The sequence below is a fragment of the Hydra vulgaris genome, chromosome 13 (genome assembly GCF_038396675.1).
Source record: "Hydra vulgaris chromosome 13, alternate assembly HydraT2T_AEP".
Taxonomy (NCBI): Eukaryota; Metazoa; Cnidaria; class Hydrozoa; order Anthoathecata; family Hydridae; genus Hydra; species Hydra vulgaris.
The window spans coordinates 28276945-28295111 of NC_088932.1; the positions used below are offsets into that span (position 1 = coordinate 28276945).

Here is an 18167-nt window from a genome sequence, read left to right on the forward strand (position 1 = left end):
CCACGTGTTGGAAGCATGGGAGGCAGCGTTGCAATCTATATTCTTGACAAGTTTGTATTTAAAGACTTTTTGTAAAGCAAACAAACATATTGAAACTTTGTGAATTGAGATTCTAATAAAACAAAAAAAAAAATAAAAAAAAAATTTAATCCCCTCGCTTTATCGACCGCCATGCGGTAAGCAAAGTAACTTTCATAATAGCCTTGAACAATTATATCACAAATGAGCATTCAGAATAAGCATATTTTTTTCGCTGGTGATTTAAACTTAGATGCTATGTGTTATGAAAAGTTTGTAAATACAAAAAACTTTTTAAACTTATTATTCGAATTTAACATTCTATCTACCATTTTTAAGCCAACGCGTATTACAAAAACTACTTCGACCTCAATTGATAATATTTTAACTAATAATTTTTTAGATACTCATTTTGAATCTGGTATTTTTATTTCAGATTTCTCTGATCATTTTCCTATCTATCACATTGCGCACGGAGTTTTATCTAACGACGGCAATAAAAAAGTATTTGTTACTGAAAGAAATCTTTGTTTAAAAGCCTAGATAAACTTAAAAAGAAGTTGTACGAAGAACGATGGGAAGATGTCTATTCCTCTGCAGACCCCAATAGCGCGTTTGACAATTTTTTGAATACTTTTCAAAATGTTTATGACAATGTCTGTCCAAAATTAGCCACCAAAATAAAAAACAAACAACTTAAAAACTAACAAACTTAAAATTAAAAAGAAAACAAAAGCTTTATACAGGGTGGTGCAGAGGAAACGCATGTTTTTCAATATTGAATTAGGTGGGAAATTAGTTATTGGGTTGAAAATAATAAAAACAAGTATTAAATGATTTTTTTTAATGCAGTTTTTGAAATTACATACCTTATTAAGGTTCGGAAAATAATTTCTTTGAGATGATATCCTTCTTGCTGGATACAAATTTAGATCCTCTTCTGAAAATTACGGACGGATAAACATTTTATCGCTAGTTATTGAGTGGCGATTTGTCATTTGTGAATAAGTAGTGATTATCACCGCTGATTTAACGATTGTTGCGATTACTTATTGTTATTAGTGATAAATTACTTATTATGTACTAATTTGTTGTCCGCATAGTGACTCCCGACTACCTCTAAAAATAAAACATAGCAATTAAAAATATGAAGTTGCATCTTAGAATATTCAAAGCTTTTTTCCCTAAAATATTACTTAAAATATTTATTAGTAATACTAATAAGTAATTATATTAAAGTTTTATATTGCTATTGAGCTTTTAAAACTTTTAAGTTATTCTTACCAACTGTAAATATATATAATAACAACAATAATAATAATAACAATAAAAAAACAAAACGTTATTTTGTTTTTTTATTGTTATTATTATTATTGTTGTTATTAAACATAAATAAATATTTTAAAAATATACAAAACAAAAAAACTAAATAAGACCTTTATCTATTGATGGCAGAAGTATTGGAAAATGTCCAGGATTTACCCATTTAGGTTGAAGATCATCACCTATATAACAAATTGATAATTTAAATAACAATCTAGTATAATTGCAAGTAAAGGTAACCACTTAAACCAAGTTTATCAATATAACTTCTGAAATATGATAATATTTTAATAGTATAATTGCATAATAATAATAGTAATAATAGTATAATTGCAAGTAAAGGTAACCACTTAAACCAAGTTTATCAATATAACTTCTGAAATATGATAATATTTTAGAAGTTATATTGATAAACTTGGTTTAAGTGGTTACCTTTACTTGCAATTATACTAGATTGTTATTTAAATTATCAATTTGTTATATAGGTGATAAACTTGGTTTAAAATAATTAATAATAATTAATAATAGCATAATTATCCAGCTTTTTCATTTCTATTAATTTTAGTCATCTCAAGTGTCTTCATATGCTTCAATCTCTGACAATCAATAACTGTGTTCACATTCAAAAGTTCAATGACTGATAAAGTTCAGGTTCAACAAGTTCACCTTCAGAAAAACTTTCTAAAATGTAAAACATGTATATCATAATAATAATGTTATTGTTTATTGTGGGATTGTTCCATGTTCAATAAAATGGCTAATTTTTCCATATTTCTACAAGATTTCTAAAACTTTAAAATAAACAAAATAAAACAAGGAAATACACGAACCAACACTAAACAAAAATCATCAAAAATTCTGCGAATTTAGACATTTCCGTTTCCTGAATGGGTTGCGTTTACGATGGCTACGAAATTAACATGCCCATTAATATTTACATGAATTAATATTTAAATTAATACTAATTTACAGTCATAAAAGAATAAAGAAAATTGTTTTTTATTTTATAAGTAAAAGAAAAACAGATCATTATAATGTTTTATTATGATTTTCTATTTTTTTTTTCTCTTTGTGTATATTCAACACGCCAGCATGTTGCAACCATTTTCCTATAAAACTGTGGAGTTGGATATCTTTGGCATCCACATGCAGACTCCTGACTGCCTCTAAATGAATAAAACTGTACTTTAAAATTTAAATACCTTATCATAACACGAGTTACAAAATTTCTTAAAATATACTATGAAAAAATATATCTTTGTATATACCTATAATAGCTGAATAAACATTTTTGAATTCAGTACAAAAATTGCACTTCCAAGAAGTACCTTTAATATTATAGTTTGGTGCAACCAATCTTTTGTGATAAGTTTGTTCATCACCTCGTATATACTTTTTTTCGGTGGTTGCAACAAGCACGAACTAAAACTGTCACCTGTATTAATAGTTACTCACAATAATTAACATTAGAATATTCATAGTAACCAGTAGATGATCTATGAGGGCAGGTATTTCCCTTCACTAAATTATTTAAAATATCAGAATAGCAAGCAAAGCAAAAAATATTGAAAATACTAAGTCAATTTTGGTTAAACACTATTGCCAACAAAGTAGTAACAAAGCATGTGATATAAAAAAGTAACAATGTATGCGATACTTCAGGGTTGTCAGTATAATTTTAAAATTTTTTCCCTGAGTAAAGAGCATTTTTCCCTGAGTTTAGCTAAAAGTTTTTAACAACAACAGCTACATCTTGCAAATTTATTGTTAGAATATTAGTATATTTATTATTAGTATTGACAAGCTATTCTTACAAAAAAAAATTATTGTTCAAAAATTTAAACAAAAATAATATTTTTCTTGGGTTTTCTCAGAATTTTATAAAAAATTAAAAAAAAATCCTTGAGTTTTCCAAAATCCAGGTTTTTCCTAGGATTCATGCTATTTCCAGGTATTCCAGGTCTTCAAAGGTTGATCAGCAACCCTGAAATTGTATGTGTGTATACATTAATTGTATGTGTATACATGTAATTGTATGTATAGATTATTGTATGTGTATGTGTGTGAAAACAACTTAACTTAAACAAGCTTTCCTACTAATATTTTATATACTACATACAGTGTTATAAACTGAACAAATAACTGATCAAACTGAGCTAACAACTGGTCAAACTTACTATTTAAATCTACTATATACGCTATTACTAAAATTATCAAATACAGTAAACTCCCAATAACTCAAACCTCCAAGAGACCAAGAAATTTGTTCGAGTTATTGAGAGTATAATATATATATAAGGGTTAAACGGGGATTCAAAATTAGTTCAAGTTACTGGAAGTTCTAGTTATCAAGGATACAAAATATCAGGAGTTTACTGTAATTTTTATTATTCTTAAAAAATTAATAAAATGTACAATGAAACAGCAAAACAATGATGAATAAAGTTAAATATTGATAACATAACATACCAGCTGCAAATATAAATTTTTATCTTCTAATTCAGTTTCCAACTTTACCAAACCTTTAACATTATCAATAGTAACAAAGACTAACTTATTACAATATCTACTCCTGTATATTGTACTCCAGATAACTTTTTCATCAGATCTTTTTGACTTTGCTTCACCTTCACTAGTTCTTTTGTTATATTTTTTAGGATTTTCATTACATTTTTCTGGAAAACTATAAATAAAACATTTTTAAATCATAAAAGTTGTTTAAGGTTTAGTATTCAAAATTACAAATATTATTTACTTACTAGTAAGTAAATAATATTTGTATTTTATTAAATATAGCTGAATAAAAAATAAGCTTGTTTTTTAAGTTTTATTTGTTTTTATAACTTCTTTATTTAAGTTGCTTTAATTATTATTATTCATTTATTTTGTATTTTTTACTTTTGCTTTTATGTTTTATTATGTTTTAAACTTTGTGTTTTATAGGTTTTTCACTCCATTAACTAGTTTGTAACTATTTGAGTGAGACCTAACCTATTAATGTAAACTTGTGTGTGTAAATCTATAATATGGTTGAATAAAAATAAATTAATAGTTATTTTCTAAATTGTTAACAATAAAAGTTCAAAGAAAACATTATAGATAACAAACATACCATCTTGTGATGTAACACTTGTGATGAAGCAGAAGTATTATCAACCTCATAACTAATCACAGATTTACTACGGCAATCTGCAATAATAAACTTAGTTCATTCATATACATAAGTATTTTATGAAAAAGTAGTATCAAACATATATAAACATATATAAAGAATAAAACTGAAAAAAAAAAATTCAAATTATTATTAAAAAAAATGAAAACTTTCTGCACCTTAAAGATCTGAAACACCTCTTCAAACATACCTGATATACTTTGTTATAAATAGATATTATTTGTTATAAATATTTAGTTATCATTAAAAATAATACACACAGATCCTTCTAAACTTGTGTTCAGTGTTTCTAAGTGTGTTATTTGTTATACTCTTAAAAATATCATCCCAGATAGTTTAGGTTATAAATCAAATGACACAAAGAAATTGTATGTAAAAGTAGTGAAAATGCAACAACAAAAAGATACATAAATAAATAATATAAAATTAAGAACATTTTTGTAGTGATGACGGAAGTAATGGGAAATTGTCTATAGTGGTCTCTGCCTCCTCATCACTGCTGCAAGCCAATTTTTTTTTTTTTTTTGATTGATTGGGAGCAACCTCGTAATCTACAACAAACAATAGATAAAATTAATTTGTTTTATTATAGAAAAACACGTTTTATAGATGTAATTTAAATATTTCTTACCAAAATCATCATCGCACATGAAATACAGTAATGTAAATCGGTTTTTTCGCTTTAACAAGTTTTAATCATCTGTATCCTCATTTGTATCATTAGCTGAAGGGATCATCTCACATTCAGAAAAGCTGCCTAAAATAAAAAAACAATAATATAAAATAGAGGTAAATAAATTCTAAATTAAAAAAATATATATATATAAAATACAGGTAATTATTGCACTTATAAATATTGTATTAAACATACTTTCACTGCCATATTTCTTTAACAAAATGAACCTAGACCAGTCTTTTTTTGGTATCTGTCTGCCTAAAATTAATGGCTTCACATTCACAACTTTAGGCCAACAGACCCATAAACTGCCATTACTTTCTTTTACCTAATTTGATGGGACTGTACCATATTCAATTAAATGTGGAGGTTCAAGCCATTTTGCTTTGATAAATTTTTCCATATTTTTGTAAAAATTAGAAACTTGAAAAAAAAACATAACAAAAGTAAACGTAATTTACAAATAATTATTTTTGAATACATATGTATGAATAATTATTTTTGAATACAATGATAACAAATTAAATATAATGATTAAAATGAGCCAACCTCATATATATATATATATATATATATATATATATATATATATATATATATATATATATATATATATATATATATATATATATATATATATATATATATATATATATATATATATATATATACACAAACAGTAAACTGTTAACAGTTTACTGATAAAAAAAATTGTAACTATTTAATAAATATAATAATTATAAATTTGAATTCATAATAAAAAGAAAAATCAAATTAAAAAGTGTATTAGCCAGTGGCAGATCCAGGTCATTTTCCTTGAGGGGGGAGAGAAATTCCGAGCAAAAAATTGAAAAAAAACCTCTCTGTTTTTAAGCTAAAACCACTATTCCATTTGATCATTTACAATGTTTATAAGATAATTAAAAAAAAAAAAGGTATTTAAATAACTTTATTTTGCAAAAAAATCTAATTTTGAAGCATAATTTTTTATATTTTTTTAATTTTATCAATAATATATTGAAGTTTGAAAGTTCTTGTGGAGGGGGGGGGGGGTAATGAATGTACCCCCTTTTTGATTTTTTATACTTAAACTAAAAAAATAAAAAATAAAACTAAAAATAAATACTGACATAATAACAAGTATTTTCTACATTGTATAAAAATTTAGGAGTAAAATCATTATAAAATTAATTTGGAAACCATATATCAAATCCTCTCTTGTGCCATCTACTAAAATTCATTCTTGTGTTACTCGTCATTCAATTAAGTCTCATCTTTTTTCTGTGACTATTCTTAAGTGCTCCAAAAACTCTTATTTGCCTAGTTTTTTTCTCAAATATTAGTTCTTTGGAATTTGGTACCTTCATCTTGCTTTCCTGATTCGTATAATTTGCAATCTTTTAAGTCATCTGTCAATCATTATCTTGCTCTTTAAACTTCATCCTTTCTCTGATCCAGTAACTTCCAATTCTAATAGTGGTTGCTTAATAATACTGCTTATAATACTCTAACAGTGGTTGTTTGCAGCCTTGTTGGAAGCGAAGATGTTGAATTTAAAAAAAAATTTACTTCAAATATAATTAAGACCAAATGTGCAAAAGTAATAATCAAAATTATAGATTTGTAAAATTGTAATTGAGGTCACAGTGGAGATGAGGAATAAGTACATAGCCTCCTTTATCACAAGGCATCATGATGGCTTTGTGTAGCAATGTATTCTGTTCCAATTCAATTTCCTTGCAATTTGACAAAGTTGTTAAGTGGTAAATATGAATGACTGAACTTGGTAAAGGACTATCAAAAAGATTTGTTAGTTTCGAAAATTTAAACAATTTACAAAAACATTTGTTTTTTACAACTTTCTCAACAACTACAAAACCTATTTTGCTGATATAATAAACTCTATTTCTAAAATTTGTATTAAAGATCACTGATTTTTTTGTTGGTAATAGATGTATTACTTTACTTTGTTCATCAAGCCTTTTAACAACTTGAGCAACTGTATATGTACCACTATGAATTTTTCTTTTAATTTTTCCAAGGTAATTTTCAAAAAGAAATGCAGATATTTTATTCAATGATACTTTGTGATTTATTACATCATCAGCTAAATGAATAATACTGTGCACATTATAAGATGCAAACAATGGCCCATAAAAAACAATTGATTCTGTAGTAAACCAATCTAACAAATTCTTACAATAAGAAACCATTGAGTTATCTTTAACCATTGTCTCAGATAAAAGAATGTGCATTGCAACTGATAAAGTCAATAAAAGTTTATACTCATTATGCGATATTTTGCCTTACATAACTACAATTCCAGCATATAATAAAAAAAAGCGAAATTCAGTTGCTTTGAAATCAGAAAATTCATCCAAACTTCTAGGCCAACCTTGAAAGGCTCTTGGTGTGCATTTTCTTTTTTCGAGCAGCTGCGAAGAAATTATGCTGTTTACAGAGGAACCTATTTTGTTAATATAATTCTTCAAAAGTTTCTTTTTCTTTTCCCCTAGACAAACTAAATGCATGTCAAGTAATAATAAAGTCAAGTACAAATCCAGTCACCATTGCCAATTACCATTATCCAAACCATTGAAAATACAAATCCAGTCACCATTGCACCATTATCCAAACTTGAAATTCCAATGGGATTGGAATTTCAAGTTTGGATAATGGTGATTTACCAATCTGGTGTTCTGAATAAAATTTTTCTTTAAACTTTTTATCATCTCGTAATAAAGATTTAGTACCTAACAATCTTATACCTTTATGATACTCACCATGTTCTTCACATCTTTCACAACTGTCATATCCACTATGACTTTTTATACATTTTAAAAATGCTCTGGCTTGTGCATCACATACGAATGCCTTAATTATCACCTTAAGGCCTTCATACCCATTTATAAAATAGAATTTTAACTCTGCGACAAATTTTTTGAGGTATTCTCCAAGAACTGTAGATCCTTACCATACCATAAAGCAATTGCATATGGTCCTTTTTGATTTATAGTTCACAATATAGGCCACATTTGTTTTTTTACTATTGTATATTCGAGTGCCATCAACATTTATAATAAGATCAAACTCTGCTGGCTTTCTGAAGCGTTTTACATAATTGCTGAGTGCAATTTTTAAAGAAATATAAACAAAATCACCTCCAGCAACGTTTTCAACACCCAAACTTCTTAAAGTATTTTTTAAAGATGTTCCACTTTTAGGAATGTCTTTTATGAAAGAGTTCACATGTGTCAAAAGCTCGTTTAACGGTTTAGACTTGATATTATTTTCAACAGCCCATTTATGAAGAAAATTTAGAGTCTTGACAGATTGAAAGACCTCACTTTCTGTATTAACATTTTTTTCGCTATATCCTACTTCTTCATCATCTTCTTTATCTTCTTCGTCTTCTTTATCTTCGCCGTCTGCCAACATTCGTTTAAGGTCAATACCCCCTCCCGTCGCCGCGTATTTGCGGTGACGTAGGAGACATGCATTTACCACTTCTGTATAAAATTTCTAAAATCTAAAATGGAAATTGACGAAAATGCGTACAAGTCATATAAAAAGTTTTATTAAAATAACTTAAAACAAGCTAAAATAAAGTACTATTTTAACCAACTGGATAAAAACAAGTTTGATATCAAGAAAACATGGTCTATTATAAATGAAGTAACTGGAGGAGAGAAAAAGAAACTTACCGAAATCTTGCTTACCAAAAAAAGTAATTATTAACAAAAAAACTATAACAAGTGAAAAAAAAATATGTCAAGAATTTAACAAATATTTTGTTAATGTAGCGCCTCTCTTGCATCCAATATTGTTCAGTCGACTAAAGTGTTTAATGAATAGTTGGGAGAGAAACCCGCGACTAGCATATCTAATGAAAAAATAGATAAACACGAGTTTAACAAAGCACTATTTGAACTAAAGTGTAACAAGTCATGTGGGTATGACGACACTACTAGCAATGTAGCTATCTATGTTATGGATAGTATAAGTAAACCATTGTTTTATTTAATAGCATTTTCATTTGAGAATAGTATATTTCCTGATAAATTTAAATTAGCCAAAATTCACCCAGTTTTTAAAAATGGTGATTGTTCTTTTGTTTCCAACTACCGTCCTATATCACTACTCCCTGTCTTTTCAAAAATATTTGAAAGGGTAATTTTTAATAGAATTTATGATTACGTGACATTAAATACGCTTTTATATAAAAATCAATTTAAATTTCAGAGATACGGCTCTACTGAATACGCTATTATTGAACTTTCCAATAAAATATCTATGTGCTTTGATAAAGGGGAACAAGTACTTGGAGTATTTATCGATCTCTCTAAAGCATTCGATACTGTTGATCACGGAATTTTGCTTTTAAAGTTAAAGCATTACGGCATTAAAGGCCTAACATATAAGTGGGTTAAAAGTTATCTTTTTAATAGAAAACAGTTTGTTGTATTAGAGGAGTCAGGAGCTCTTGATATTGATTGCGGAGTCCCACAGGGATCGATCTTGGGACCTTTATTATTTTTAATACATGTTAATGATATCAATAAAGCTTCTCATAAAATATCGTCAATTATGTATGCAGACGATACAAATTTATTCTACAACAACTCTAATGTAAAAATATTGTTCAAAACAATGAACACTAAACTGGAAAGCTTTAACCAATGGTTTATAGCTAATAAGTTATCATTGAATTGTGAAAAAACAAGTTTTACTCTCTTCCATAAAATATGACAATCAAATAATCTTCCGTTAAAGTTGCCAAAACTGTCAATTAATAAAAATGAAATAAATCGAGTAAATTATAAAAGGTTTTTGGAAGTAATATTTGATGAGAACCTATCATGGAAAAAACATATTAGTCTTATTGAAGCAAAAATATCTTCTGCTATAAGTGTGTTATATAAATCTGGGGCCTTTCTTGATTATAAATCACGCAAAATGCTTTACTTCAGTCTAATTCATTGTCATCTCTCTTTCGCTAATATTGTTTGGGCTAACTCACACAAAACTAAATTAATAAGATTACAGAGCATACAAAACCACGCATGTAAAGCAATTAACTACTTAAAAAGATTAGAAAACCCTTCCCTTGTAATGAAATACATGAATGTGTTAAAAATATATCAAAACTTAATTCGCTTCAAATATTAATATTTATGTATAAATATAAGAATAACTTGCTGGCAAAAGTATTTTCTAATATTTTTACATCGGCGTTTTCATCGGCGTATTGAGCAGAGTAAAATCGCAAGTGTCAAAATTCTCAATTATTAACCAAGGTCCGTCGTCAGGGTTGTTATCTGTCAAATATGTCTGAGACATATTTTCTGCCGACATAAAATATGTCCCACATATTTTCTATCAACATATTTTGACATAATTTTATGTCTGAATTATTTTCTGCTGACATAAAATATGTCAGACATATTTTCTATTGACATATTTTGACATAATTTTATGTCTGAATTATTTTATGCTGACATAAAATATGTCAGACATATTTTCTGTCAACATATTTTAACATAATTTTATGTCTGAATTATTTTCTGCTGACATAAAATATGTCAGACATATTTTCTATCGACATATTTTGACATAATTTTATGTCTGAATTATTTTCTGCTGACATAAAATATGTCAGACATATTTTCTATCGACATATTTTGACATAATTTTATGTCTGAATTATTTTCTGCTGACATGAAATATGTCAGACATATTTTCTGTCGACATATTTTGACATAACTTTATGTCTGAATTATTTTCTGCTGACATAAAATATGTCAGACATATTTTCTGTCGACATATTTTTACATAATTTTATGTCTTTGCAATCAATTATGCTTCATAAAACTATTACTTTAAACCCTATAAGCAAACATCCGATGTTTCATAAAGGTCTTTTTCTGCCCTTTTTAGCGATGTATCATTTGATAGTATTGACTAATATTGGCATTTATTGACTTATTTATTGATTATGACTTATTTATTGATTATGACTTATTTATTGATTATGACTAATATTGACATTGATAGTATTGACTAATATTGACTAGTATTGAGGCATCATTTGATAGTATTGATTAGTATTGGCGCTTTCCCTTATTAGAATGTAAAAACCATCTCAAGCTGAGTTTTTATTACTGAAAGTGGTTTTAATTAGTATGACTAAACTTAAAATATTTCTTTGATTAAAATAATAATAAAAAAAAAACTTTTACAGTTATTTTTAATTATTAGTTTATCCTGAAATAGATTTCATTATGAAAAACTGAGTTCAAAAGATTTCAAAAAAATGGTTCACAGAATTTCAAAAAATTCGTGCCAAATTAAATTCATTTAAGCTGAAGAATTTGAAATGTTTCACATAAGTTATATTCAGCTCATTAAATTCATATTAAGAAGACTAACCGGTAATAATTTATAACTAATTACGAATAATATACTTTTAGTTATAATAGTTATGATTTATTTAACAATAAAATAATTGACAATTGCATTATAACAGCATAATTAACTGCCATAAACTTGCATAAAATGTTTTGAGTGAAATATATATTGGAATAATTATTTTTTTTCGTTTTCCTTACGATATAAAGTCAAAAATGGCGAATAATTTATTGAATGAATCAACTATTAGTTAAAAATAACTAAAAATGTTTTTTTTTTAAATATTATTTTAATCAAGAGAATAATTTTAAGTTTAGTCATATTAATAAAACCATTTTCAGTAATAAAGACTCAGCTTGAGATGGTTTTTACATTCTAATAAGGGAAATCGCCAATACTAATCCATACTAATTAATACTATCAAATACTATCAAATACTATTAAAATTAGGGGTATTTGGGGTAAAGTCCCTAATATTGTCGAAAAAAAAGTTGTTCAAAAGTATGTCAACCTGAGTCTCAAAAGAAGCGTATTTTCATAGAGATTTTAAAGATGTTATTCGTTTGTAATAAAAATAAGTATTTTTTGTATTATTGCTCAAAAACATTTTGTTGACATTTTTTTAAGAGTCTTTAGCATTTTTTCAAATAATTTATTTGCCAAAAAATTTTAAGGAAAAATTTTTATATTTTCTAAAATCTCTATACTATCTTCTAAAATACGCTTTTTTTGAGACCCAAGTTGACATACTTTTGAACAACTTTTTTTTCGACAATATTAGGGACTTTACCCCAAATACCCCTAATTTTAACAGTATTTGATAGTATTTGATAGTATTAATTAGCAACAAATTTGTTAAACTATTTTTACTTAACTCTGTAAATTAAGTTGAAATGCGCAATAAATTTGTTAGATTGATTTTTTCTTCAAGAATATCAAACAGCAAATAATTCAGATATAAAATTATGTCAAAATATGTCCATAGAAAATATATCTTACATATTTTATGTCAGCAGAAAATAATTCAGACATAAAAATATGTCAAAATATGTCGATAGAAAATATGTCTGACATATTTTATGTCAGCAGAAAATAATTCAGACATAAAATTATGTCAAAATTTGTCGACAAAAAATATGTCTGACATATTTTATGTCAGCAGAAAATAATTCAGACATAAAATTATGTCAAAATATGTCGACAGAAAATATGTCTGACATATTTTATGTCAGCAGAAAATAATTCAGACATAAAATTATGTCAAAATATGTCGACAGAAAATATGTCTGACATATTTTATGTCAGCAGAAAATAATTCAGGCATAAAATTATTTCAAAATATGTCGACTGAAAATATGTCTGACATATTTTATGTCAGCAGAAAATAATTCAGACATAAAATTATGTCAAAATATGTCGATAGAAAATATGTCTGACATATTTTATGTCAGCAGAAAATAATTCAGACATAAAATTATGTCAAAATATGTCAATGGAAAATATGTCTGACATATTTTATGTCAGCAGAAAATAATTCAGACATAAAACTATGTCAAAATATGTCAATCGAAAATATGTGGGATATATTTTATGTCGGCAGAAAATATGTCTGAAAATATGTCGACAGATCTGCCAGACATATTATGTCGTAACAACTCTGTCCGTCGTTATGGAATCAATTAAAAAACAACTATATAAAAAATTTGAAAAGCACTTCCTCTTTTAAACGACAAATGAAATTGCATCTCCTGCATTTCTGATATATATGTAAGTATGTTTTATAATGTGTGTTTGTAAGTATGTTTGTATATGTGTTGTGTATGTGTATGTGTATATGTATATATGAGGATGCATATATGAGTTTTTATTCTTCACCTAGTATTTTTCAGAAAAAATATTTTATTGTAAATTTACTAAAGCCATGTGGGCTTTAAATGTAATTGTAAAGGGGCTCTATGAAAAGATTGTGGTGACACCAGCCATCCATATATTCTTTGAGCCCCTGTCTGTTTTATATATATTCTTTGTGTAACGTGAAAGTTTCATTGTAATTTTATTATTTTATTTTTATATAAACAGCAAAGAAAAAAAAAAAAAAAAAAAAAGAATGATAATGGTGAATTTAATAAAATTTGTAAACATATATCTACCTTATATATTCTGAAATTGTATAATTAAATCATTTATTATACTCATATGCCTGTATAATTGTTTTAACTAATCATTAAATTCATTACATGGAATTGTATAACCAATTGCAGCTCGCTATGATTGATCATTGCTTTTTTTCTTAATTATTTTAAAAATTTGCAGCTTTAAAAAAATGGCAAAGTCGTCAAAAATAAGTGAGAGGACTGATTCTGGTTGGAAGTATTGTATTGAACTTCCTCCACTCATGTCGCAGTAAGGAAAAACTTATATGTATATGTTGACTGCAACGTATGTTAGAAGAAGATCACTGGTGGAATTAAAAGGCTAAAGGAGCATTTTGAAAAGACTTGTAAGAATGTTGCAGGTTGTGCACGAGTTCCCATTGAGGTTCAAGAAGAAATGAAGTCGTTTATGTTGAAAAAGACCGAGGGTAAAAGAAGAGCATTCTAAGCAATAGAGAAGGTTTGTCGAGTGGAAATGCAAGAGCCATTTGCTACTGAAGGCGATCCACAATTAACAAAGTAAAGGCTTGATAATAGGGAAGAAATGCAAGTCTTTTTTTAATGTATCCGAGTATAGCAAAAACTATATAAACTCTCTATTTAAAGTTCAGGAGATATCAACGTACATACAATAAAATAAAATACACCTATTTATCTGTCTATTAAATAATAAAGTAACTTTTGGAATCATCAATTCCCAGCTTAACTATTGTTTAGTAAAACATTCATTTTTAAATGACATAAAGAAATTATGTAAGATCAATAAACTAAATATGAAAAAACTTAATTCAGGTAAAGAAGAAAGTTCAAATTAAAATTTCAGAAAATACTTATCAAAAGGTCAGGGTAACAGCATCAGTGTTTGCTATGTCTAATGTCTAATAACATTTGTCCAACAACATCTGTAAGTATAATGATGTATAACTCATTCATTTATTTTTTAAGCAAATTTTAGAAATTACAAATTTAATTATAATTTTACAAATCATAATTGTAATATATATATATATATATATATATATATATATATATATATATATATATATATATATATATATATATATATATATATATATATATATATATATATATATATATATATATGTTTGGGGCAGGTGTTGCAAAAAAGCCCCGTTTGGGGCAGGTGTTGTAAAAAAGCCCCAAAATTTTTGCAACACCTGCCCCAAACGTGAGAGCAACAAGTTGATAAATATTTTTTGTACTTTTCTTAATTAGACTTATATTCATCGATAATTTTTTAAGTTTCATAGCATTACCTCTAAGAGTTCAAAAATTATGACCATATAAAGTTTAAACCCCCCCCCCCTCAATTTGAGGGGGTTGTAATTTTTATATGGTCATAATTCTTGAACGCTTAAAGATAAAACTATGAAACTTAAAAATTATTGATGAATAAAAGTTTAGTTGAGAATAGTACAAAAAATATTTCACCTACTTATTGCTCTCATGTTTGGGGCAGGTGTTGCAAAAATTTTGATTGCAAAGATCAAAAAATGCTGGATCCGCCACTGTATATATATATATATATATATATATATATATATATATATATATATATATATATATATATATATATATATATATATATATATATATATATATATATATATATATATTGTAAATTATCTAGCATATGTATTGTGTGATTCGGGCACGTTGTCAGGCACGTTGTCAGAGTCCGTTGTCTAGCATATGTATTGTGTGATTCGGGCACGTTGTCAGGCACGTTGTCAGAGTCCGTTGTCTAGCATATGTATTGTGTGATTCGGGCACGATGTCGGGCACGTTGTCAGAGTCCTTCATATATTTATGGACCTGCGTGTCCTTTAGAACATGTATTACTGTTGTAATAAATTTTAATCTAATCTAATTTAACAACAACAATATTATTAAATAATACAAAACATAAATTGACATAATTTAAAAAAAAAAAGAATCGATGAAAATATAAAATACACCTAATAATCTTAACAATACAGTTAAATTAATATTTGATAATAATATGTAAAAACAATCATAGAATTAAATAATAATAATAATAATAACAACAAAAATAATTATAATAATGACGATTAAAATCAAGCAATAACATTATGACCGTTATAAAACCGCATCATCAGATACAAAAAAGCACGTAACAAACGAAAACACAGCACAAAAAAAGCAATAAAAAGCATTAAGTGTTTAAAATGAATGAACAATATTGAAATGAAAGAGAGTTTGAGAAAAAGAGAAAAAAAAAATTAAAAACACATCACAAGATAAAATAGTATTAAAATAAGTATCATTTCGTATAATATACAGAAACAAAAAAAAAAAATTTACAACAATACGACACGGCAGAACGCAAAAAATAAAAAAAAAACAAGAAAGAAATAATAACAATAAACGATAACACAATACAACAAAGAATCTTCCTTATTTTACAAATATAGTTTAATTATTTTTATATAATATATAAGTTTTTTTTCTTTCTTCGTCCTTTTTTTATTTACATACTTTTCTTATTTTTCTATTTAATTCGATTTTTAGTTTTTTTTTCTTATTCTTTTTTATTTTTTCTTGTTTTTATTTTTAACTGATTTAATTATTTGATTTCTTTTACATTATCATATTACTTTTCTTTTTTTAAAAACTTCTTTTGAACCGTTAAAAAAAACGCTGAAGTAAAATAACATCTGTCCAACAACATCTGAAATTTCATTGACATTTGAGTAAAAAGTATATGATTACTACTGATGTAGTTACATCTTTTTAATTATCTTAGTATAACAACATCTATTTAACTAAATATGTGAGTTCTACAGATGTAGTTACATCTTTTCAATTATATTAAATATAACAACAGGATTTAACATGTGATTCCAAAAAATCTGGACAAACTTCCCGCCAATTTTGAAATGATGATGAAAAAAGTTACTTTGAAACAAGATGACGTAAGAAATCGAGTGTACGAGTTTATTGAAATTAACCTAGAACTTTCCAAAAACACAATTGTAAAACATTTTATGATGGAAAGTATTCCAAGATCTGCGCTCTATATTATTCTAAAACGAAAAGACAACAACATATTACCCGAGCGACAAGTTGGAAGCGGTAGGAAAGCAGTTAAGATGACAAAAAAGAAGATCAAACAATTGGAAAAAAAAATCGACCATCAACATGGAATCAATCAACGTTCTCTTGCTAAAACGTTCATTGCAATCAATCATACACAAGCAAAACGATAACGCAGAAGACAATCATTCATTATCATAAAAAAATTAAGGCTCCAAAAAGCACTCCTGAACAACAATCTCTTGTTCGTCCGAAGTGCTCTAAATTGGTTGAAATTTTTCGAAAAAAACAAGTGATCATTGACGATGAATCATATGTTGGATTAAGTAATTGTAATATTTCAGGAAACAGTGGATTTTATTCATCAGATGTTACTACGACACCAAATGATGTTAAATTAAAAAGAAAATCAAAATTTGAGCAAAAATTATTGGTTTGGGTTGCAATTTCTCCAAAGGGATTGTCAAAGCATTATGTTGCACCTTCCGGTCAAGCTGTCAATGAAAATGTGTACATAGGCAAGTGTTTGAGATCATGTTTGCTCCCATTTATAGAGACTGTTCATAAAGATGATGAAAAAGTTTTTTGGCCTGACCTTGCATCATCTCACTACTCAAAAAAAGTTTCAAAAATGTCGAATATGTGCCCAGAAGTCAAAATATTGCAAACGTACCAGAATTGCGACCTATTGAAGATTTTTGGAATGAAATCAAGAGAGCAGTATATGCTAATTGTTGGGAAGCTAAAAATTTGATCCAACTGAGGAATCGTATCAACTACTGCTCCAAACATGTCGACATTAAGCGCGTACATCGACTTGGTAAGGAGAGTTTTACAAGAGTTGATACAGTTCGCAGACAAGGAATGGAAAATTTGTAATTTTTTGTAATATTACTCTATGAACATTGCTCTTTTTGAAACATCGTTCAAAACTTAAAAAATAAGTCATCTTTCTAAAAATATTTTAAAACTTAATTTGCCCAGATTTTTTGGAATCACATGTTATATGAAGCTATTAAATTATAATGCATTATTTTAACAAGATGTGGTATACAGATGAATATATGGTTTTTTCCAGATATAGTTACATCTGGAACATTGAACTGCAAAGCAACAGCGAACAATTTTCGAAAAAACTCTTGAAGAAAACATTTTTAAGGGGCGACTGAATAAGCGCGAAATGGCATAAGAGCGAATGGCTTAAGTGCGAACTGACATAAGCGTGAATTGGAATAAGTGCGAACTGGCATAATTGCGAAGCAGTTACAAAAACTAGCACAAATGCAAGCTGGCATAAGTGCGCCAAAAGAATTTTCAAATATTGGCAAAAGTGCAAAGC

At 27.0% G+C, this 18167-nt stretch overlaps 1 long non-coding RNA gene across 1 annotated transcript; it reads right to left on the minus strand.

Moving 5' to 3' along the window:
* Positions 1-1771: 1771 nt before the first annotated feature.
* LOC136089516 (uncharacterized) lies at positions 1772-5723 on the minus strand. The gene is made up of 4 exons (XR_010643118.1): positions 5385-5723; positions 5145-5270; positions 4454-5064; positions 1772-4024 (listed from the first exon to the last, which is right to left on the minus strand). It is a non-coding gene; the product is annotated as an uncharacterized LOC136089516 (long non-coding RNA).
* Positions 5724-18167: the final 12444 nt, after the last annotated feature.